The 25,570-nt window shown below is 44.3% G+C and overlaps 1 pseudogene; it reads right to left on the reverse strand.

The window, feature by feature from the left end:
* Positions 1-4,005: 4,005 nt before the first annotated feature.
* Positions 4,006-24,963, reverse strand: LOC121561529 (annotated as a pseudogene).
* Positions 24,964-25,570: the final 607 nt, after the last annotated feature.

The following is a 25,570-nucleotide window of genomic DNA, read 5'->3' on the forward strand; positions in this document are numbered from 1 at the left end:
ACATCACCACGAGCCCGTCCTCCCCCAATTAAGGTGCCACCAACCTCCTGTGATCCACATCCATATCAACACAGAGACTGTTTTATCATACTTCTGTTTTCCTAGCCTGGTCCTATCTGTTTGTACTGCCTTGTCAACTCGGTCATTGTGACAGGTCTAGGACCAGGCTATACTATAAACCTGCCCAAGAGTGGCTGAATATCTTCTGTCAATGCAGTTTGGTTTGGTTTCATGCACCATGGTTGGACTGTGAGGTAGTGAGTCTGGCGACAGTACATTTCTTATTTTGCCCAAGTGGCCTGAGACCTGACAGATGAGCTGCAGAGTATTAGGACTGTTTGAAGCTAAGCTGTCTTTTCTAAGGAAGGAACAGGGCCTAGAGTAATCCTCTATGGAGCCTGTCGTCTGAATAGACCCTGGTCTCTTTCTGTGTGTGTGTGTAACTCTCTGGAATGAGTCTCTAGAGTGAGTCTGTCTCAATAGACTCCGGCCTGTGTGTGTTTGCGTGCGTGCAGGGATTAATCCCAATTCCAGGGCTTTGATTTCTTCATTTCTAAAGCTAGAGTAACCTCCATGGACCTCTGCTTTCTCTCCAGGACAAGCGGCCAGCCACTATGACGGTTTCCCCTAAACACTGATCTGAGGTCAGTCTTGCATTTTCCTTATAATGGTAAAAGATAGGATTCAGGGAGGGTAAACTGATCCCATATCTGTGCCAACCAGTAAAACAGAGCTGTCCCGGGCTTGAGCGGATGGTCAGGGGGCCGAACGTAATTACAAATACATTGTAGACTGCAGATTGAACACAAGAAGCCGAAACAGATATAATATTTGACGAAAACATAATAATTCAAACCTTACATTTGTATACGATCACGTGTCTATTATGCATGGGAATATTTAGAAACCTCATCCATGTTTGTGACTCACCATAGTTATACCTGGCTCAGTATCAAGAATCATTTCAGCGATGTCTGTCTCTCTTGCCCACCAATGGAAAATGCGTCATTCAAAACTGTTAAAGAATCTCTCCACCTTGTAGATAAGTGTTATACAAGCCAGGTTTTAACCAATTAACATACAATCCCATTCAGAACAAGCACACTAACTCCTACGCCAAAAAGGTCCAGACCTGCACTCTTCTTCCTCCCTGAATCACTACAACACAGTATTCTTTGTTCCAGCCCAGGACTAACACACATGATTCATCCACTAATTAATTTAATATAGGTGTTTTACCACTAGGATGTGACAAAAGCCTGTACTCACTGCACCCCATCCAATACCTGTCTCCCCTGGATTAGGAATGGAGTTTCAGACAGGAGGGAGCTAGGACATGACATTTGACCCAGAGGCTGTTTGTGTCTTATTTGGGCTCCAGACAGTCAGGCGGTAAGACAGATGGACAGATGGAAACGGACAGACGGAGACGGACAGACAGATACAGACATAGATATACAAACAGACAGGCAGATACAGTACATGCAATTAGACAGAGACAGACACATGCAGACAGACAGAGGCATCTCAGTCTGTGAGTCTGGCATTCACACGGTGAAGTACAGTTGTGGCCCGCATTTGCTGTTTTCAAGCCTGCTCACTCTGGTGGGAACAATCCTGGAAGCATTCGGTATCAGTCAGGAGAGTGTGTGTGTGTGTGTGTGTGTGTGTGTGTGTGCACCTTTCAGCATGAAGTGCTTTGGAAAAGCAAAACATTCATCCCAAGTATGAAAGCCATGACAGGGGAGGTGGAGTTTCAATTTAGTCACTCAATGTGTCGAGAACTATTTCTGATTCACAAAGAGGGCTCTCTTTGACTGAATGGGTTACCCTGGGAATCAGTGCTCTTGGATATAGGACTCTTAAAACTGCAGAGCCAGTAATCTCCATCCAAGTTGGTTTGACTGAAGCCAGTGGTGATCTACTCCCCTCTAGAGGCCAGTTGTGGTAACACAGGACTGGGACACCAAAAAAACATCAAAAAGACTCCGTCCCAAATCGCACCTTATTCCCTATATAGTGCACCAGGTTCCATAGGGCTCAGGTCAAAATTATTATATTATAGGGATAGGGCACCCTCTGTATATAACCTTGTTATTTTTATTTTATTGTGTTACTTTATTTTATTTTATTTAGTAAATATTTTCTAAACTCTATTTTCTTAACTGCATTGTTGGTTAGGGCTTGTAAGTAACCATTTCACGATAAGGTCTACACCTGTATTCGGTGCATGTGACAAATAACATTTGATTTGATTTAAGGTGCCATTTGGGACACATCCCATAGACTTCAACAGATAGCATGGCTTTTGAGGATCTCAGGATATTCTGTACAGATCCATGTGAATCTCTATAGTATATGGCTCAGTTCCTGTTAACACATTGCACCTACTTCAATATGATCTTAACACCTTATAAATGTGTTGGGTTGTATAAATCTGATGAACAGGATAGATTTGATTTGAACCAGTAGAAAGATGAGTGACACACACACACACACACACACGGTGCTAGTCAAAGACAGGTTTATTACAGTACATAAAACACACTACACTAGACAGTTATAGTTTCAAGTTTCAAGGTTACATGCACAAGTACAGTGAAATGCCCTTCTTGCGAGCTCTAGTTACAGTGGGATGTTCATTATAACATCCTAATCGTTATCTTTTAAGAAACCAAACTAGACCGTATAAATGTGTTTCCATATTTGGGGGAAGATGTGCAAATTAAAAACAGACATACAAATACTAACCTATGTGTTTTACACATCACCGTGAGTGACTCCTAAATGTTCTACAGTGCTTCATTAAAACAGTGTAACATAACCTTGTTTCAATGTTACGTAAAAGTTTCTTCAGCATTCTGAATGACATAGGATTTTTCCTCTGGCTCACACGTTTTCATACAATCATATGATTAAATACTACATCAAATAAATGTTACACTTGTAAAATACAGACCATAGTTACTGTATGGATCAATCAATTAGCAAAATATTGGCATGTTGTTTTTAAGAAATATGAAGAAATGTACATAAAGTACTAAAAAGTGTTGATTGTATTCAATAAAAATGCTTGTGGCAAGACATGAAAGGGATGAGAGGAGATGACGAACATGTAAAATGAGAGAGAGAGAGAGAAGAAGAGAGGAAGAAGAAGAGAGAGAAGGAGAGAAGAAGAGGTGAGAAGAAGAGATAGAAGAAGAGAGAAGAAGAGGGAGTAGGAGAGAAGAAGAGAGGGAGTAGGAGAGAGAGAGACGAAGAGAGTAGGGGAGAAGAAGAAGAGAGAGAAGAAGAGAGGGAGAAGAAGAGAGAGAAGAAGCAGAGAGAAGAAGAGAGAAGAAGAGAGAGAGTAGGAGAGAAGAGAGGGAGTAGGAGAGAGAGAAGAAGAGAGAGAGAAGAAGAGAGGAGGAGTCCATTGTGATATAGGCTCTCATTCATCACCTGGTTGTCCATAACTAACCCCCATAGCCAGCAGAGGTTGAAATAAAACATGTAGGCCGCTAGTGAATGAACGCAGCCCATAAACTATAAACCCTAGCCAGGCCTTGATGGATGAAGGGCTCAAGCGGAGCGGCCGCCTGGCACCGTTTTACGACATGCTTGCGCACCACCTTTCTGCAACAATACTGAACAGATGAAATATGACAATGAACAAAAACACAAGGGTTTTAGTGTTTTGGGTTTTCTGGTCTTTATCTCGTTGCTGTCTGAGGAGGGTTCCATGTGAAACTGTGCCATCGTCAACATTGTTTTCCTTGAAGATGAGAGGAGTTGGGACGTGGAAGAAACTACAGGCCAAGAGGAAACGGTCTCTTTCTGTTTGTGAAGTACTTCTTTTTTTACTAGACTACACTCCAAATTCCAGAGTCAGAAATCTAAATCTAAATGTTTGTCTGATTGTTGTCGTTTTTCCATATGGGATGGAATCTGTTTTGTGTTGTTCTAGCTTCTCCTATGACCTTGATCCCGCCCCTCCCTGCCTTTGGTGCAGGGCTCCGGCAATCACGACACGAGCTGGGTCAGTAAACAGTCTTTGATGAGCAGACATTCTCTGAGAGAGATAAGTGTCTGAAGCAGCCGTTGTTGCCCTCCTTTGTGCCCACTCCAGATCCGTTGCCATAACGATACCTGCCCTCCTCTTTTTCCTCTTCAGTCAGACTGCTTCCTTCACCATCATCCTCTTCATCACTTCTTTCATCTCTGGTCATCTGGAGTCATGAGAGAGACAGAGAGACAGAGAGACAGAGAGACAGAGAGACAGAGAGACAGAGAGACAGATAGAGAGAGAGAAATCTATTAATGGTCCTAAAAACAATGTACTCAGAACATACAGCAAGATTCCTCTTTCTACCTCAGAGACCATCATTATCTCTAACACAGTAGTTCCCAAAGTTGGCCGCCTTCGATCAATCAAAACCACCTGGAGTTTAATCCATGGTAGGTCAGGTCAGTCTTTCAGGCTTACCAATATAGGCTCTATTCTCTCTCCTTGAGCCGTCTGACCGTTCTGAGTCACACTGTGCTCTCCACCAATATAATTATGTTAGGCACAATGCTAAATCCCCAATAATTAGGTTCCAATGGCAACCCACTGTTGCCTTGTGACCTCGTGGGGTTGAGTAATTGCCTCTGGCACCTTGGCTGTTTTCTGCCATTGCCGTAGCTGACAGGGATCAAGCACCTTGCCAAGCCCAACACACTTACACACACACACACACACATGCACACACTCGCACACACATGCACACACTTGCACAATGTTCTAACTGCCCAGTCAGTAAGTCTACATTCACAGAATGAGAACAATGAAACAATAAAACAAGCTAGATTCTAGACCACATTGACAGAGAACAGACACTGTAGTCATCTGACAGAACAGACACTGTAGTCATCTGACAGAGAACAGACACTGTAGTCATCTGACAGAGAACAGACACTGTAGTCATCTGACAGAGAACAGACACTGTAGTCATCTGACAGAGAACAGACACTGTAGTCATCTGACAGAGAACAGACACTGTAGTCATCTGACAGAGAACAGACACTGTAGTCATCTGGCAGAGAACAGACACTGTAGTCATCTGACAGAGAACAGACACTGGTGGAGACATCTGGCAGAGAACAGACACTGTAGTCATCTGACAGAGAAGAGACACTGGTGGTCATCTGACAGAGAACAGACACTGTAGTCATCTGACAGAGAACAGACACTGGTGGAGTCATCTGACAGAGAACAGACATTGGTGGAGTCATCTGACAGAGAACAGACATTGGTGGAGTCATCTGACAGAGAACAGACACTGGTGGAGTCATCTGACAGAGAACAGACACTGCAGTCATCTGACAGAGAACAGACATTGGTGGAGTCATCTGACAGAGAACAGACACTGGTGGAGTCATCTGACAGAGAACAGACACTGTAGTCATCTGACAGAGAACAGACACAGTAGTCATCTGACACAGAACAGACACTGCAGTCATCTGACAGAGAACAGACATTGGTGGAGTCATCTGACAGAGAACAGACACTGGTGGCTCATCAAGAGAACAGACACCCCCCTCCTCTCTCTGTGGATGACTTCGTCAACCACTTTGAAAAGAAGGTTGACGACATCCGATCCTCGTTTGTTAAGTCTAATGACACTGCTGGTCCTGCTCACACTGCCCTACCCTATGCTTTGACTTCTTTCTCCTCTCTCCAGATAAAATCCTGCGACTTGTGACTGCAGGCCGCCCAACAACCTGCCCGCTTGACCCCATCCCCTCCTCTCTTCTCCAGACCATCTCCGGTGACCTTCTCCCCCTACCTCACCTCGCTGATCAACTCATCCTTGACCGCTGGCCATGTCCCTTCCGTCTTCAAGAGAGCGAGAGTTGCTCCCCTTCTCAAAAAACCAACACTCGACCCCACTGATGTCAACAACTACAGACCAGTATCCCTTCTTTCTTTCCTTTCCAAAACTATTGAGCGTGCCGTCTTTAGCCAACTCTCTTGCTATCTCTCTCAGAATGACCTTCTTGATCCAAACCAATCAGGTTTCAGGACTGGTCATTCAACTGAGACTGCTCTTCTCTGTGTCACGGAGGCTCTCCGCACTGCTAAAGCTAACTCTCTCTCCTCTGCTCTTGTCCTTCTAGACCTGTCTGCTGCCTTTGATACGGTGAACCATCAGATCCTCCTCTCCACCCTCTCCGAGCTGGGCATCTCCGGCGCGGCTCACTCCTGGATTGCGTCCTACCTGACCGGTCGCTCCTACCAAGTGGCGTGGCGAGAAGCTGTCTCCGCACCACGTGCTCTCACCACTGGTGTCCCCCAGGGCTCAGTTCTAGGCCCTCTCCTTTTCTCCCTATACACCAAGTCACTTGGCTCTGTCATATCCTCACACGGCCTCTCCTATCATTGCTACGCTGACGATACACAACTAATCTTCTCCTTTCCCCCTTCTGATAACCAGGTGGCGAATCGCATCTCTGCATGTCTGGCAGACATATCAGTATGGATGACGGATCACCACCTCAAGCTGAACCCTGGCAAGACGGAGCTGCTCTTCCTCCCCGGGGAAGGACTGCCCGTTCCATGATCTCGCCATCACGGTTGACAACTCCGTTGTGTCCTCCTCCCAGAGTGCGAAGAGCCTTGGCGTGACCCTGGACAACACCCTGTCGTTCTCCCGCTAACATCAAGGCGGTGACCCGCTCCTGCAGGTTCATGCTCTACAACATTCGGAGAGTACGACCCTGCCTTACACAGGAAGCGGCACAGGTCCTAATCCAGGCACTTGTCATCTCCCGTCTGGATTACTGCAACTCGCTGTTGGCTGGCCTCCCTGCATGTGCCATTAAACCCCTACAACTCATCCAGAATGCCGCAGCCCGTCTGGTGTTCAACCTTCCCAAGTTCTCTCACGTCACCCCCTCCTCCGCACACTCCACTGGCTTCCAGTTGAAGCTCGCATCCGTTACAAGACCATGGTGCTTGCCTTTGGAGCAGCGAGGGAACGGCACCTCTGTACCTTCGGGCTCTGATCAGTCCCTACACCCAAACGAGGGCATTGCGTTCATCCACCTCTGGCCTGCTGGCTCCCTTCCTCTGCGGAAGCATAGTTCCCGCTCAGCCCAGTCAAAACTGTTCACACACACACACACAGCGGAGTCGCTCACCACCTTCCGGAGACATTTGAAACCCCACCTCTTTAAGGAATACCTGGGATAGGATAAAGTAATCATTCTACCCCCCCCACAGCGGAGTCACTCACCACCTTCGGAGACATTTGAAACCCCACCTCTTTAAGGAATACCTGGGATAGGATAAAGTAATCCTTCTACCCCCCACACACAGCGGAGTCGCTCACCACCTTCCGGAGACATTTGAAACCCCACCTCTTTAAGGAATACCTGGGATAGGATAAAGTAATCCTTCTACCCCCCCAAAAAAAATTTGTAAAGTGGTTATCCCACTGGCTATAGGGTGAATGCATCAATTTGTGAGTCGCTCTGGACAAGAGCGTCTGCTAAATGACGTAAATGTGCCCTTGAGCAAGGCACTTAACCCTAATTGCTCCTGTAAGTCGCTCTGGATAAGAGCGTCTGCTAAATGACTAAAATGTAATGTAAATGTAAAATCTGACAGAGAACAGACACTGTAGTCATCTGACAGAGAACAGACACAGTAGTCATCTGACACAGAACAGACACTGTAGTCATCTGACAGAGAACAGACTATTATTCTACAATGTAGAAAATAGTAAAAATAAAGAAAACCTCTGGAATGAGTAGGTGTGTCCAAACTTTTGACTGGTACTATGTGCTGTATAGGATGGTGTGTAGAGACATTAATATATGTATAGAAAAGGTGTGTACAGCAGTAGCTATATAGGATGGTTTTTCACTGATCTACCCCAGTACTAGTACACCTGTTTCATCTGGTCAACTAATCATCAACCTCTGGTCAACTAATCATCAACCTCTGGGCAACTAATCATCAACCTCTGGGCAACTAATCATCAACCTCTGGTCAACTAATCATCAACCTCGGGTCAACTAATCATCAAGCTCTGGTCAACTAATCATCAAGCTCTGGTCAACTAATCATCAACCTCGGGTCAACTAATCATCAACCTCTGGTCAACTAATCATCAACCTCGGGTCAACTAATCATCAAGCTCTGGTCAACTAATCATCAACCTCTGGTCAACTAATCATCAAGCTCTGGTCAACTAATCATCAAGTTGGTATTCTGTCAATTTGTAAGTACCATCACAGTCATAGCAAGTTCATGTTGAGTCAATAAAGTAGTTATCAGCAAAGTCAGTGCTAGTAGGAAAATACTTGTCAATACTTGATTTATTTAAGGTACGCTTTGAAGAGGTAGGGTTTCAGACGTTTTCGGAAGATAGGCAGGGACTCTGCTGTTCTAGCTTCAGGGGGAGGCTGGTTCCACCAATGGGCTGCCAGGACTGAGAAGAGCTTTGACTGGGCTGAGTGGTAGCCTGACCCCCTGTAGGTCATTCCACTTATTTGACTTATCCCAAAACCAGCAAGCCTAATTCCAACTAATCAAAGGCTTGATGATTAGTTGACCAGATAATAATAAATAATAATAATATGCCATTTAGCAGACGCTTTTATCCAAAGCGACTTACAGTCATGCGTGCATACATTATTTATTTTTTGTGTATGGGTGGTCCCGGGGATCGAACCCACTACCTTGGCGTTACAAGCGCCGTGCTCTACCAGCTGAGCTACAGAGGACCACAGATGAAAACAGGTATGCTAGTACTGGGGTAGATCAGTGGAAGACCACCTTTTTATGGAAGTGGAACGACTGGGGGTACTCAGAGAGCGGTTTGGGAACCACTGGTTTGAGTGTCAGACTGGTATGATTCAGGCCTGCTTTAAGTGGTGACTTTGTGACCAAATGATGGACGTCATAAAGGGAATGGATGAAGAATGTAAAAAAAACACTGACAAAAAGATGACTCACTTTGCCGAAGAGGAACTTCTTGACCATTCTCAGGATGAGGTAGGCCCAGAAGATGTGTAGGAACAGGAGGACCAGCAGCATCACATTGAAGAAGTAGTATCCAAAGAGCGGGGTACTGGAGGGTGGGGTACACCCATGTACAGTGGATCAGCCTGGAATTACAGAAACAATACAAACAATGATGATGATGATGAAGATGGTGCATTTTACTCTGTTAAACATGTAAACTTGTTCTGGGTGGTGTTCAGTGTGGATGGAAGGACGTGAAGCAGAGGCAGTATAACCAATAAGAATCCAATAAGGCTCTTTTTCCTATTCAAAATGTTTAGCTTTTCATGCCTACTAATCACAAGCCGTTGTGAAGGAAAATAATGGCTAACCTTTGCTTTACAGGGCTTTATCATTATTGAAATAACCAGGTAAATACTATGGAACTATCTGTAGCTTTTCACCTTTCGTTCTCATTCAATTCAAATGAATTGTTGTCTGACTCAGGAAAGATGAATCAGTTGCAGAAACACTGGGTCGTATTCAATAGGCACCAGACTGAAACAGGAAGGGACAACCTGAACCTGACCAAACATAAACCTTCTTTCTTTTTTATTTATTTGTGACTACAGAGCAGGGGGGGAAATAATTAAAATATGTGGGGGGGAAAAAAAGAAAGGTTTGTTTATTTTCTCTGCAGAGAACAGAACATTATGTTTTGTACTCTCGCAAAGCTCAACGTCTCTTTGTTTGGCCTTTCAGAGTGAAATGAGATGGTTGATTGTTTCTAACAGGAGAGACAGACAGAACATAATTCAATAAATATTGGCTTCTGTATCACTGAGCGCTCACGAGACAAAGACATTCACCTGACAATTACTCCTCCTGTGTGCCAACTGGTAAACATATAATAGAGAGCGACACACACACACACACCTAGGGCTTGTCAGTTGCCTTACCAGAATGGGAAGATGATCAGTCGGGTTACCATGAACACAATAGCAAACACCACAAAGAGACTGTTGCAGGTTCTCTCCCATTTGGCGTAGTTAAACAACTTGGCAGACTGGGGTAGAGAGAGAAAACCACGCAATGAGTCTCCCCGCTATCATACTGCACAGCTCAATCTATGGGTGTCTTCTAAATGGCACCCTATTCACTTCAGTGCACTACTTTTGTCAGGAGCCCTACGTTTAACAGGTGGCCATTTGGGACGTAACCGTTGCTTTGGATTAAAGTGTCTGCCACAGACACACACACACACACACACACACACACACACACACACACACACACACACACACACACACACACACACACACACACACACACACACACACACACACACACACACACACACACACACACACACACACACACACACACACACACACACACACACACACACACACACACACACACACACACACACACACACAGGCCCACACAGGCCCACACAGGCCCACACACACACTCCATGTGGTAGCAGACCTCTAGTAAGACGTCGGAGGCATCGTGAATGAGCATCACCAGGGTTCCTATGCGGATGTAGTTGACACACCAAGAGAAGGACAGCAGTGTCAGGGTGGCCAAATGGTGGATGATCTGTTCCTTAAAGTCCTAGAGGAGACAACACAACGCACAACAAAGATCATCACCTGTTGTTGTTGTTGTTTCTGTTGGCACTGTTGTTATCCTACTACGTGTCCTCAAAATGACCTGATAGTGTTACATGCATAACTCAGCAGGCAGATGGACAATGTCAGGCATGTTGGACCAACTAATAAAACGGCTAATCGTGTGTGTCATATAGTGGAAATGATAATGAACTGTAATTGCTTATGAGGAGCCAACTGCAATTTACTATTTATTAAAAATACTTTGTTGATTTCCTGATATGGTCATTTCTACACACTTTGTACTTTTCATCTCCATAAGACATTTAATGCCTCGCTGGCCAGAGGTGGCAGGCCGCCATTTAATTAGAACTGGAGTAGGGGAACTGCGTGGAGAAAGCAGAGCTTTAGTACCGCTTTTGTTTTTCCATCTTATGAGAAGCAGGTAAACGGGTTAGAGTGGAAGATAATGCAGGGGTATGCGAAAGAAAGCAGAGCTTGAGAAAAGCCATAGGGGCTGGCAGGGACTGGGATCCCCGACTCTCACCTTCCTCTTGACATCAAAGGTGACTCTGAAGAGAAGAGAACCATAGAAGCTCATCTCCAGCATGTAGTACCAGTACTGAGAATCCAGCATAGTCTAGACAGAGACAGAGACAGAGAGAGAGGGAGACAGAGACAGAGACAGAGAGAGAGGGAGACAGAGAGAGAGGGAGACAGAGAGAGGGAGACAGAGAGAGACAGAGAGAACGGGGAGGGAAAGATAATGAGATGTGTGTAGAGAGAGGGAGAGATAAACACCAGTAACAGGTAACATGATCCTACAGTGCCATGAATGAATCACAGTCCCACAGAATGGACTCAAAACAAAGAGCTCTCCAAAGCCCTTCTCCTTTGTCTGAGTGTTTGCATCAGAAATGGCACCCTATTCCCTATATAGTGCAAAGGGCTCTGTTCAAAGTAGTGCACTAAATAGTGAATAGGGTGCCATTTCGGAGGGGAGACAGTGTCTCTAGCTGGGGCAAAGAAATCAGGGGTTGTATAGCTATCAAGCATCTTAGAGTAGAAGTGCTGATTTAAGATCAGTTTAGCCTTTTTAGATCACAATGAAAAAAAAACACATGGATAGAGGGGACCTGATCCTAGATCAGCACTCCTATTTAGAGACCCTTGACACATACGGCCCCAGAGCTACATGGTGATTTACACTCCAGCTATTTCACCTGGTTTTACTTAGCAACTACATGGTTAAAATTATAATTGCATAATAATTAGTCTGCCTAATAACCACTTTTTATTTTGGGGGATTCATCAACACGAGCCCTTCTAAGTAGGCCTACAACTTGGATACCAGGTAGTTACCAACTGTGTTGAATTCTTTGTTGCAAATATGATCACATAAAGCACATCCAACATCTCTCTATAAACTATGTCTTCATCCCAAATGACACCCTAGTCCTAATGTAGTGCACTACGTTTGACCAGGGCCCATATGGGGCGCCATCTGGGACGTGGCCTGTATCTACTTAGATCTGCTTTAAACCCCAAACAACATTGTTAGGTGTGGAGCCTGATCAAACATTATCCTAGCCTCGCCGTTCCAGTTTGGGTGATATCATCATTCCTTTGATTAGGACCTGGCACCCAGTAAAGATTGAACAGCAATCTAAACCATACACACATTCCCCCACATGTTAAAAATAAATCAAGTAAATTAAAAAATAAATAGTCTCACTACTAAATATGGACCTGTGTGTATATGTGTGTGTGTTTTGGACCTGAGAATAAGTATTAGACAAGTTTTATATGTTTTATTTGTGAGCAAATTCGTAAATCTGGACATTGCGTGAAAATGTTAGCCAAGAGTTGAGGCTGTTCAAGTATGATGTGTTGTTGTTCTTCCTGGTTAGTTCTACTGGTGTGGAGACACATTAGAAGAGTAAAGGGAGAGTGAGAGCTCTTAGAAATCTCTCTGGTAAATCACCAGTAGTGCTGAGCTATTAATTATTTATTTTTTACAACTAATTGACGAACGTTGGTTCAATTATTTGAATGTATTCTGTGAGCTCAATGTGAAGTGTCTCTATAGAGAAATCAGATCAAGCCTGTTGGGAGTTGTAGTTTCCAACCCACCAATATTCTATATGCCTCCTTGTCCGGTCGGTGTGGGCAGAGATCTGTATATAATGACAAGATGCTCATGTCTCCGCCCTAACAATGGGAGCCGTTGTCCCAAAGGCAGGAAGACAGGTGACAAGCTTAGGTCCAAAATAAGCCCCCAAAATATGTTATGAAAGTAAAGTATTGTGAATAATAAGCCGTAATAGGCCGTCGCTACCATCATGGGACTGTTATTCATTGTTTTATTCTGTGTTGTTTCAGCATTCAATCCACATAATGCATACATTTTTATGTTTCCAAAAATCTAACCGAAAAATCTGATCATTTTTTAAATAATCAAACCGAAACCGAACTGACCTCAAAAAGCACTAATGGCTCAGCAGTAGGCCTAATGACCAGAACACACACATGTCCACACTCACACACATATACACGATACGCACGCATACATACACACCTGTTTAGGAAAGCTGTTCCACACTTCCCGTGTGTCATAAAACCATTCTTTCTGAAATACAAAAAACAAAGGAAAAACATGCAGTGAAATCTTTAAAGAACATTACAGGACAATCTCATCACGATGCTTTCAATTTAAACTGTTGGTACAGGCATTGGCTAGAGGCCTACAGGCACTTGCTGAAGCCATCACCGTCAAATTCCCATAGAGCTCATCTCTCTGTCCTCTCCTCTCCTCTTCCCCCTCTCCCCTCCTTCACTTCAGGGCAGAATGACTGAAGAGAAGTTCTCAATTTCAGCTCAGCTCAGATAATATTTTTATCCAGCAATTGAGTCTTCCATTTTGACCCTCCTCCCTGCTTTTACCCGGGACAACCTGTTAAAGTTCTACTTTGATTATGTCAATTTTTTATGTATAACATATCATAAAGTGTTAGTAGGAATTTGTAGCGGTGCGTGTTTTTGGTACTGAATGTAACAGAGTTAAAATACCGTAACCTCACTCCACAACTTGACATCTCTCGACACACGCCGAATTGCTAGCTTGTAAAGACTTGTGTTTGTGAAGCAGAGGATCACTAGGGTATACTCACATCATACAGGGACATAACTCCTCCAATTAACGCCAACAGATAGAACACAAACCTCCAACTGCAAGACAGACAGACAGGGGAAGGTGAAAATGTGGCATAAGCATTCTATCTCCCACATGTGCTCAAGCACACACACACTTACACACTTACACCCGTTTTACCTAGCCTCTCTGAACTTCTTCAGTACTCCGGGACGATCCTGGTTTCTTCTCTTTCTGAACCAGCGCTCCACCTGCCTAACGGACCAGCCGCTCTTCTTAGACAGACCATCTATAACTGCCTGGGAGACGTACACACACACACACACACACACACACACATACACACATAAACACACACACATAAGAGTTCAGAGCCAAGTGTGTTTGATTAGCGCCAGCTGCCAGCTAAACAGAGGACTACTAACCCTTATGTGGACGGCTACTAAGTTGACTTTAATAAGTTGGGGTGCATCAGACGTCACCAAATTCGCTATAGCTTTTACCGTTGGAAAAGCATTCCAGGTGAAGCCGGTTGAGAGAATGCCAAAAGTGTGCAAAGCTGTCATCAAGGCAAAGGGTGGCTATTTGAAGAATCTCAAATCTCAAATATATTTTGATTTGTTTAACACTTTTTTGGTTACTACGATTCCATATGTGTTATTTAATAGTTTTGATGTCTTCACTATTATTCTACAATGTAAAATAGTACAATTAAAGAAAAACCCTTGAATGAGTAGGCGTGTCAAACTTTGACTGGTAAAATATTCAGACCCTTTACTCAGTACTTTGTTGAAGCACCTTTGGCAGCGATTACAGCCTCGAGTTTTCTTGGGTATGATGCTACAAGCTTAGCACACCTGTATTTGGGGCGTTTCTCCCATTCTTCTCTCAAGCTCTGTCAGGTTGGATGGAGAGCGTCGCTGCAAAGCTATTTTCAGGTTTCTCCAGAGATGTTCGATCGGGTTCAAATCCGGGCTCTGGCTGGGCCACTCAAGGACATTCAGAGACTTGTCCCAGAAGCCACTCCCTGCGTTGTCTTGGCTGTGTACTTACGGTCATTGTCCTGTTGGAAGGTGAACCTTCGCCCCAGTCTGAGGTCCTGAGCGCTCAAAGATCTCTGTACTGTGCTCCGTTCATCTTTCCCTCGATCCTGACTAGTTTCCCCAGAAGCTGCCGCTGAAAAACATCCCCACAGCATGTTGCCGCCACCACCATGCTTCACCGTAGGGATGGTGCCAGGTTTCCTCCATACGTGACGCTTGGCATTCAGGCCAAAGAGTTCAATCTTGGTTTCATCAGACCAGAGAATCTTGTTTCTCATAGTCTGAGAGTCCTTTAGGTGCCTTTTGGCAAACTCCAAGCAGCCTGTCATGTGCCTTTTACTGAGGAGTGGCTTCCGTCTGGCCACTCTACCATAAAGGCCTGATTGGTGGAGTGCTGCAGAGATGGTTGTCCTTCTAGAAGGTTCTCCCATCTCCACAGAGGAACTCTGGTCACCTCCCTGACCAAGGCCATTCTCCCCGATTGCTCAGTTTGGCCGGGTGGCCAGCTCTAGGAAGAGTCTTGTTGGTTCCAAACTTCTTCCATTTAAGAACGATGGAGGCCACTGTTTTCTTGGGGACCTTCAATGCTGCAGAAATGTTTTGGTACCCTTCCCCAGATCTGTGCCTTGACACAATCCTGCCTCGGAGCTCTATGGACAATTCCTTCAACCTCATGGCTTGGTTTTTGCTCTGGCATGCACTGTCAACTGTGGGACCTTAAATAGACAGGTGTGTGCCTTTCCAAATCATGTCCAATCGATTGAATTTACCACATGTGGACTCCAATCAAGTTGTAGAAACATCTCAAGGATGATCAATGGAAACAGGATGCACCGGAGCTCAATTTCGAGTCTCATAGCAAAGGGTCTGAATACTTATGTAAATAAGGTATTTATGTTTTTTAACTTTAATAAATTTGCAAACATTTCTAAAAACCTGTTTTTGATTTGTCATTATGCAGTATTGCGTGTAGATTGATGAGGAAAATGTTTTATTTAATCAATTTTAGAATAAGGCTGTAACGTAACAAAATGTGGAAAAAGTCAAGGGGTCTGAATACTTTCCCAATGCACTGTGTGTATGTTACTACCCCTGACTGAGCCAGAATGGCCTATCCTATACCTGTAGCATCTGGACATACAAGTACACCCCCTGGACAGGTGAACTAACTTGAATGCACCAAATTAACTTGAATTTATATCGCAGGGCCATACCCCAAATCCATCTCCTTAATGCTGACTCCCTAGCGGAGAGACATCAGGAAATATTTGTATTCTTTGGTATGACTTAGACCAGGGATCAAATCCCCAACCTTCCAATCTCAGGGCCGACACTCTAACCACAAGGCCACTGAGTTGGTCAGAGCATCAGATGGGGTAAAACCAATTTAGCAGAAGACCTAATCCATGTATATTCTCAAAACAACAGCTGTTTGTCTCCTGACACTAGCCATCAGACCTGGGTTCACAAAATATTAGTTTTCTTTTGAATAATTGAGTGTTAACTAGGCTTGCAAATATCTGGTAATTATTTGTATTTATTTTTCTGAAACCGAGTTGGAAGACTCCAGGGATCAGGAGGAATCCAGAATCCTCCAACCATGATTTCAGGAAAACCTGGGAATTTGGGGTTGATTGATTGAGTTTGACTAGCATTAGTCTTTGATTGAGCTTGACCAGAGTGCCGGATGGGCAGGGTTTGACCAGAGTGCCGGATGGGCAGGGTTTGACCAGAGTGCCGGATGGGCAGGGTTTGACCAGAGTGCCGGATGGGCAGGGTTTGACCAGAGTGCCAGATGGGCAGGGTTTGACCAGAGTGCCAGATGGGCAGGGTTTGACCAGAGTGCCAGATGGGCAGGGTTTGACCAGAGTGCCAGATGGGCAGGGTTTGACCAGAGTGCCGGATGGGCAGGGTTTGACCAGAGTGCCGGATGGGCAGGGTTTGACCAGAGTGCCGGATGGGCAGGGTTTGACCAGAGTGCCAGATGGGCAGGGTTTGACCAGAGTGCCAGATGGGCAGGGTTTGACCAGAGTGCCAGATGGGCAGGGTTTGTACTATTCAGGCTATTAGAATGTATTTAATCTCATAGTGTAATGACGTTTGATATTGACACTAATAATCAGGTCTACATGTAAAAGGTGTAAATGTGATTTGTAATATTGACACTGTAGGGTTAATACCTGGCCAGGGGTTCTGGAGTGGGAGAGGTAGTAGGTTAATACCTGGCCAGGGGTTCTGGAGTGGGAGAGGTAGTAGGTTAATACCTGGCCAGGGGTTCTGGAGTGGGAGAGGTAGTAGGTTAATACCTGGCCAGGGGTTCTGGAGTGGGAGAGGTAGTAGGTTAATACCTGGCCAGGGGTTCTGGAGTGGGAGAGGTAGTAGGTTAATACCTGGCCAGGGGTTCTGGAGTGGGAGAGGTAGTAGGGTTAATACCTGGCCAGGGGTTCTGGAGTGGGAGAGGTAGTAGGTTAATACCTGGCCAGGGGTTCTGGAGTGGGAGAGGTAGTAGGTTAATACCTGGCCAGGGGGTTCTGGAGTGGGAGCGGTAGTAGGTTAATACCTGGCCAGGGGTTCTGGAGTGGGAGAGGTAGTAGGTTAATACCTGGCCAGGGGTTCTGGAGTGGGAGAGGTAGTAAGTTAATACCTGGCCAGGGGTTCTGGAGTGGGAGAGGTAGTAGGTTAATACCTGGCCAGGGGTTCTGGAATGGGAGAGGTAGTAGGTTAATACCTGGCCAGGGGTTCTGGAGTGGGAGAGGTAGTAGGTTAATACCTGGCCAGGGGTTCTGGAGTGGGAGCGGTAGTAAGTTAATACCTGGCCAGGGGTTCTGGAGTGGGAGAGGTAGTAGGTTAATACCTGGCCAGGGGTTCTGGAGTGGGAGAGGTAGTAGGTTAATACCTGGCCAGGGGTTCTGGAGTGGGAGAGGTAGTAGGTTAATACCTGGCCAGGGGTTCTGGAGTGGGAGAGGTAGTAGGTTAATACCTGGCCAGGGGTTCTGGAGTGGGAGCGGTAGTAGAGCTCCAGGATAGGGTTGTCTGCTACTCTCAGTCTGGCCTTCTCCCGGATCCCCACTGAGGTGGCTAGAGGCGTGGCTATCAACCTGGGGGACAACATACAGATGCGGTCAAATATATTGGACTTTACAATGGAGCAGAATATTCCCTTTTTTTCTTTTCAAAACCGGTTGAATTTTTACCTTGTTTTTACCTTATATGCACATGCAAGTCACCACAGGTGAGATGAACTACACACTAAATGAGAATCATTGCCTCCAACCAAATTAACTTGAATTTTGAATAATTTAGTCCAAGCCATTCTTTTGAGAAAAATCTCAATTTCATTTTTGATGTTGTAAATCAAACAAATACACCTGTAACACCAGAAGTATTTTCAATAACAACTTATTTCTGAAGAAATAGTGAATCATGCAAGGGTGCCAATATATCTGACCGCATTTCTAATGGTGAGACTAGAGTGATCCTCTAGACTTAAATACACACACACACAAGTGCACATGCTCACAAACACATATGCACTATGCACACACACACATAGACAAGCACATGCGAGGGGATAAAGACACACACACACACTCACACACACTCACACACAGTACCAAAGCAGGTGAAATTGTAACTTAATATCTACTTCCCTGTAGCAACCTATAAAAGGGGCTTTTCTGTTCAGCGAGCTCTCCTTTCAAACTGGTATCTGATGAGAGGGAATTCTACAGTGTAGGGGGACAGTGAGGTAGAGGTTTGATCTAAACATGGTTTAGTAGTATATGAACAGTACAGAGTACGAGCCGGTTCTCTGGACACAGCATAGTCCTGGACTAGAAACCATTTCAACGGAAAATCTCCATTGAACAAACTATAATATTATACAGGGCTGTGAAAAAGTATTTGCCCCATTTCTAATTTTCTCTACTTTTGCATATTTTTTTGTACTGAATGTTATCAGCTCTTCAACCAAAACCAAGATAAAGGGAACCTGAGTGAACAAATAACACAACAATTACATACTTATTTAATTTCTTTCATAAACATAATGGGTCCCATTATGTCTGGCAAAAACCAAACACGGCATTCCACAGTAAGAACCTGTGGTGGTAGTTTGATGGTTTGGGGATGCTTTGCTGCCTCAGAACCTGGACCACTTGCCTTAATAGAATGAATCATGAATTCTGCTCTGTATCAGAGAATTCTACAGATGTTGCTGAGTTAAAGCAGTTCTGCATGGAAGAGTGGGTAAAAATTCCTATACAGCGACGTGAGAGACTGATCAACAACTACAGGAAGCGTTTGGTTGCAGTCATTGCAGCTAAAGGTGGCACAACCAGTTATTGAATGTAAGGGGGCAATTACTTTTTCACACCGGGGAATTGGGTGTTGCTTAACTTTTTTAATTAAATCAATAAAATAAGCATAAATCTTTTGTGTTATTTGTAAACTCAGGTTCCCTTTATCTAATATTAGGTTTTGGTTGAAGATCTGATAACATTCAGCATCAAAAATATGTAAAAATAGAGAAAATCAGAAAGGGGCCAAATACTTTTCCACGGCTCTGTAGATACCATTTAGTAAGACACTTTTATCCAAAGCCACTTACAGTCATGCATGCATACATTTTACGTATGGGTGGTCCCGGAAATCGAACCCTCAATCCTGGCAATGCAAGCGCCATGCTCTACTAACTGAGCCATACAGGACTACAGGAAAACATGTTTCTTAGTCAAGGCTTAAACTTTGTCCGGGAAACTGCCCTATATGTCAGCCAGCTCACCTTTCGAACAGGTATCTGACCAGTAGGAAGGCTATGGCATAAGGCAACGTCACATAGAGGTCAGAGGCTTTCGGCGTAGACATGTCCATCTCGGTCCTCTAGGTCCGCCCAGGTCAGGTTGACAGGCAGCCAGATGCGGTCCCACCAGATCCACTCGTATAGGGTGTCAATCATCCTGACAACACTGGGGTGGGAGAGGAGGGTTACGTTAGAAAACACGTGTCAATAGGTATCACATGTTGTCAAACAGAGGAGGCTGGTGAGGGAGGACGGCTCATAGTAATGGCTGAAATGGTGTGAATGGAATGCTTACAAACACATGGAACAAGTGTTGGATACCATTCCATTTATTCCGTTCCAGCCATACTATGCTCTCCTCCTCTGATTTAAAGTGCCACCAGCCACCACTGTTATCAAGTGAGGCCTGATGAAGACCTAAAGTAAAGTGGAAACGATGTCGCCAATAAAACACATGGGAGCAAGATTGCAGTGTGCAGTATCTTTCAATCATTTGCTGAATATATGTTTTTATATCCAGCACCTCAAAAACATTGTTTACATGCAATCATTGTACCATCTAAAACGCTGTGAAATATATTTTCGAATTTTTAACAGTTTGAAGCTGGTGTACGAAACACAAAGCGCAAAAAGGAAACTTAAAGAGAGGAAGCAGAGAAATAGTGCACATGGAATGGATTCACCACTTATCAGAATTGCTTCAATGACAATGACAGATCTGTATGAAAAATGTATGCACTCACTAAACTGTAAGTTGCTCTGGATAAGAGCGTCTGCTAAATGACTAAAATGTAAAATGTAAATGTATAACTCACATTTTTATCTGAATTCTGTCGAGTCGGCACAAAGCTACATACTGCAGCTTTAACCATTTTTTGAAGCAACACAGTGTTTGTTTACAAGTACACAGTTTACAAACAACAGAGTAAAACAAACAAGTTTATATTTTGGGTTCTGATGGGGGTTCGGCAGTTGAACTAAGCTAATAAGGCATTTATAAAAGTTATATTCTTTAAGAAACAATGGGATAAGGAAAATGTATATATCATTAATTTAAGTCCAGAAATGGAAGTATCAAATCACAGATTGCCCCTTAAAGATGGAATCCGCAGTAGGGGAAACAGAGCCACTGTCTGCCCCACGGCTGCTGTTATTGTTTGTTTTGTCAACAAGAGGTGAGTAGTGTCGCCCAAAGTGGTAAAACAAATTGCAGTACACTATTCTGCTGTTCTATTGCGCGTGCATTGATGTCCAAGACAAAAACTGTGTTCATTGTTCTTTTTGTTCTAATTACAAACTGACCTGGCAATTTAACCAATAAGGATTCCATTTTTAAGAGGAAGGGGTTGAACTTACAATTGGGTAACAGAGCAAGGTAAAGTAGCCAGTCTTTATTTTCATGTACTTTATTTATGAACCAGATAACCAGGAATTGATCATGATATATTGCTCATAAATCGCTAGTTCCAGATGTCAAGAGTGCATTCATTCACTATCAGTCAGATTTGATACCATTTTACAACATGAGGCGATGAGTTCATTGGACACCAGTCCTGTAGGTCATGTAGATAGTGTGGGTGTGTATAGCCTAGGTCACTCCAGTAAAGTGCACATCCAGTTCTTTATTTCCAATACAAATATTGACACAATGGCCTTCACCCCCTTTCTCACAATGCTTCCCCACACCTAGTCCAACACACACACACACACACACACACGTCAGCAGAGAAAACATCACTGGCAGTGGTAGTCAATGGAATCCAGGGGCTGTAGCCTAGCAACATATCCCAGTAAATCACGGACTACTCTTTTTTTCTTTGTAGTTTTTTCTAAACCGAGGTCAGAGTTGAAACAGATCCCAACCACTAGTGGTCCAGTCATGGTTAAAGAGTTATAGAGTTCTTCGACTCCCAGGTGGCAGTGAGGACATACAGCAGGGTTCCCCAAAGGGTGGTTTTATTTATTTATTGTTGGACATAAGACTGTAAAAACACCTGGAAATCAGCTCCAAGTGATTTACATTTGGAAATCTGTTCCCAAGTATTCCCATGCGTCATAGAGAGACGTGACGTATACAAACGTAAGCAAGGTTTGAAATGACTATGTCTTAGTGAAATATTATATCTGTTTGGGCTTTTGGGGGTCAATTTACAGTCTACAAATTATTTGTAATAATGTTCAGCCCCCCAACCATCCACTCAATAAATAAATAGTCCCGCGGCTGAATCTCGTTGACTGATTTATGTGAAGGGAAAACACACTACTACTGAATACTGTCAACAACATCAATAGGGGCCTCTATGGCCCTGGGCAGATTCTGATGACACACACACACACACACACACACAGACACACAAAAACAGACACACGCCACTAAACAAGTGCAGACTATTTATTATTCTTGTCATTTAGTCTTTCACTCTTGTGTGTGTGTGTGTGTGTGTGTGTGAGAGAGAGAGTGAGAGACTCGTTGCCCCCATGGGGACCCTTTTGATGACATCACTGCTGATGTCAGCACATCCCGGGGCTCTCTGCAGTGTTCTGGGGAGTCAGAGCACGACTCAGCACATTTCACTGCCCCGCAAAAAACACAACAACAACGCCACATCACAATGACTTCAACATGGAGACAATGGAACCACCAACCAAACACATCTACAGTTTGAAATGGAACAACAAAACAACCTTTTAACCACAGAAATCAAATACTAGTTCAATTGCTGTGGTCTGATGGACAATGTCCTTTCTAGTAATTCTATGTCTATGCGTTTAACCTTATCTTGCACTGATTACACATCTGTGACGCAATTGCTTTGTGATTCAAAGATAATATTATGGCACCAAGCGTAATGTATACTGGCGCTACCTAGCCTGAGCACCTGTATGTTTCTTTGTTTTACTACATCAGATACAAAACGACCTATCAAGCACCTGTTCTATCAAACACCTGTCTATCAAACACCTGTCTATCAAACACCTGTCTATCAAACACCTGTTCTATCAAACACCTGTCTATCAAACACCTAAACAGCAATAAGTCCAACTGAGCCGTGTTAGTATGCCACTGCAATGTACAGTATGTATTATGTTGAGGATGCAATGTACAGTGTTTATTTTGTATACAGCAGTACTGTGTGTCTAAGACAATTTTCACATGGGGAACATTACAATGTATCCTTTACTAGCACCCATGGTAGACAACCTAGTCTCGTCGGACTGGTCCATAGAGCGATGAGCAGTGTGCATCAGTGGTGTACTGCCAGACACCGCTGATAAGGAAGATATTTTGTATTGTTAGCATTCTGATGTTGAAGATTATCTGGGGATTCAGACATTCAGTCAATGAAGAACATGACAAAGCACACTCTGTCTGCAAATTGTAAGGGGATGTTCCTTTCTCTCTCTCCCTCTGGTCTCTCTGTTTCTTTCTCTCTCTCCCTCTGGTTCTCTCTGTTTCTTTCTCTCTCTCCCTCTGGTCTCTCTGTTTCTTTCTCTCTCTCCCTCTGGTCCCTCTGGTCTCTCTCTGTTTCTTTCTCTCTCCTTCTGGTCTCTCTGTTTCTTTCTCTCTCCCTCTGGTCTCTCTCTGTTTCTTTATCTCTCTCCCTCTGGTCTCTCTCTGTTTCTTTCTCTCTCTCCCTCTGGTCTCTCTGTTTCTTTCTCTCTCTCCCTCTGGTCTCTCTCTGTTTCTTTCTCTCTCTCTCCCTCTGGTCTCTGTTTCTTTCTCTCTATCCCTCTGGCCTCTCTCTGTTTCTTTGTCTCTCTCTCCCCCTCTGGTCTCTCTCTGTTTCTTTCTCTCTCTCCCTCTGGTCTCGCTGTTTCTTTCTATCTATCCCTCTGGTCTCTCTGTGTTTCTTTGTCTCTCTCTCCCCCTCTGGTCTCTCTGTTTCTTTCTCTCTCTCCCTCTGGTCTCTCTCTGTTTCTTTCTCTCTCTCCCTGGTCTCTCTCTGTTTCTTTCTCTCTCCCCCTCTGGTCTCTCTCTGTTTCTTTCTCTCTCTCTCTCTCTCCTTGGTCTCTCTCTGTTTCTTTCTCTCTCTCCCTCTGGCTCTCTATTTCTTTCTCTCTCTCCCTGGTCTCTCTCCGTTTATTTCTCTCTCTCCCTGGTCTCTCTCCGTTTCATTCTCTCTCTCCCCCTCTGGTCTCTGTCCATCTATTTCTCTCCTCTCTGTGTCTCTCCGCCACTCTCTCTCTCTCTCACACACGTACAGGGGCACAGGGTTCAACTGTACTGGTATCGTACTTTTCATCAACTTTCTCAAGCATGAGAAATGTTTGTCGGTAGAGAAGTATAAATGAACTAGGAGTGATTTCTTATCTTTGACGTGCATGATGAGATAAAATACGCACGCAAAAGTGGTACGCAGACTATGACCTAGCGGGAAAATACGTTATACTTGTATACAGAGACATCATTAAGGCAGAACCTAGAACAGACCGTATGCTCAACTCAAAGAGTAGTTTAATGATTGAAAAACAATGGCTCTAATTTATCAAAGATGACCTTTAGATTTTAACCCCGAAAATGACCGTTTGGTCGTTAATTTACAGCTAAGTGCAGAATAGGAGGCCAAAGGTGAAAGGGAGGATAAATATAGTTTTTTCCTCATTCCATACACCCACACACACACCACTAGATATCCCAAAGAACTGTGACTGGCACTGTTAACTGTAAAGCAATCCGTTTCCATGAGTACATGCTCTCCTTAGAGTAAATAAAACCAGTCAAGATGTATCTTTAAACTCTGATTACATTTGGTGAGATTTTTATAGTCCCATTTAAACCAATATGGTAATTACGCTTTGTAGTTAAATGCTGATGACTTCACATGGAATATCCAGCTAAAGTGCCAGAGATCCTTCATAGTTTGAGTTTAGGCCAGTTACAGTACTATAAATCAACCGCGAGAGCGTTCAGAAAAGCCTAGCTGGAGGGTCTCTATACACTTACTGACCTACTAAGAAAACAGAGGGTCTATTCAGTCCCATCCTAACATGGAAGATAAGGCTTAGCTCCTCTAACAGGGGGACACGCTCACCTGAACGAGACGATTTCACATCAACTCCAGTCAACTCCCACCGGTTGCTTCGGACGGCCTCGAGTTGAAACCTACTCCTCCGTTAACTAGGACAGGTGTAAAACAAAAGAAAATCAGCGATAGCTATTCACATCCCAGGTAGGAGAAGACCCTAGACAACACTACTACAGCACATTCCCTGAAACCATCCAATGAATCCAAGGTCATAGTGAAATATAATATACCACTCAGCTTCCCACCGTTCCAAGGAGATGTCTGTCTCACCTCAGTATGGAAACCAGGTAAGGTTGTCCTGTCCTCACCCTCAGTAGGGAAACCAGGTAAGGTATGTCCTGTCCTCACCCTCAGTGGAAACCAGGTAAGCTATGTCCTGTCCTCACCCTCAGTAGGGAAACCAGGTAAGGTATGTCCTGTCTCACTCTCAGAGGAAACCAGGTAAGCTATGTCCTGTCCTCACTAGAGTGCTGTTGGTGTAATGTTGACTGTGGGAAACCTACAGGCATGACAGTCCCTCCATTCAGCAGGCAGGCTCTCTCTCTCCCTACCTCTCCCTGTCTTTGTTTGACATTCTTGAAAAGGGTCACACCCAGCTCAGGCACAATTGGACAGGAGTTTTTTTCCTTCCCCTCCAGGTACGTTGTCGTAGAGGGACGATAATGGAGAAGTGTCACAACGCAAGACACACCCACAGATAAACAGACAGGCAGACACACAGATAAAGACACACGAGAGAGAGAGAGACAGCCCTGCTCCCTGCAGCCAGAGGTGCCCTCAGGTGATAATCTGTGGCTTGTTTGCATTGTTCTCCAGACAACGCAGACAGGGAGACCAGGAGCTACTCCTTCACACAATAGTCCTTCTAGTAAAGCATAGTAGAGACAGATAGAACGAGGTGAAAACAGGAGTAAGGAAAGAGGAGAGGATCAACAGACAGGTGGGGAAAATAGTGATGTTT

This window comes from Coregonus clupeaformis, unplaced genomic scaffold, assembly GCF_020615455.1.
Source record: "Coregonus clupeaformis isolate EN_2021a unplaced genomic scaffold, ASM2061545v1 scaf0512, whole genome shotgun sequence".
NCBI lineage: Eukaryota > Metazoa > Chordata > Actinopteri > Salmoniformes > Salmonidae > Coregonus > Coregonus clupeaformis.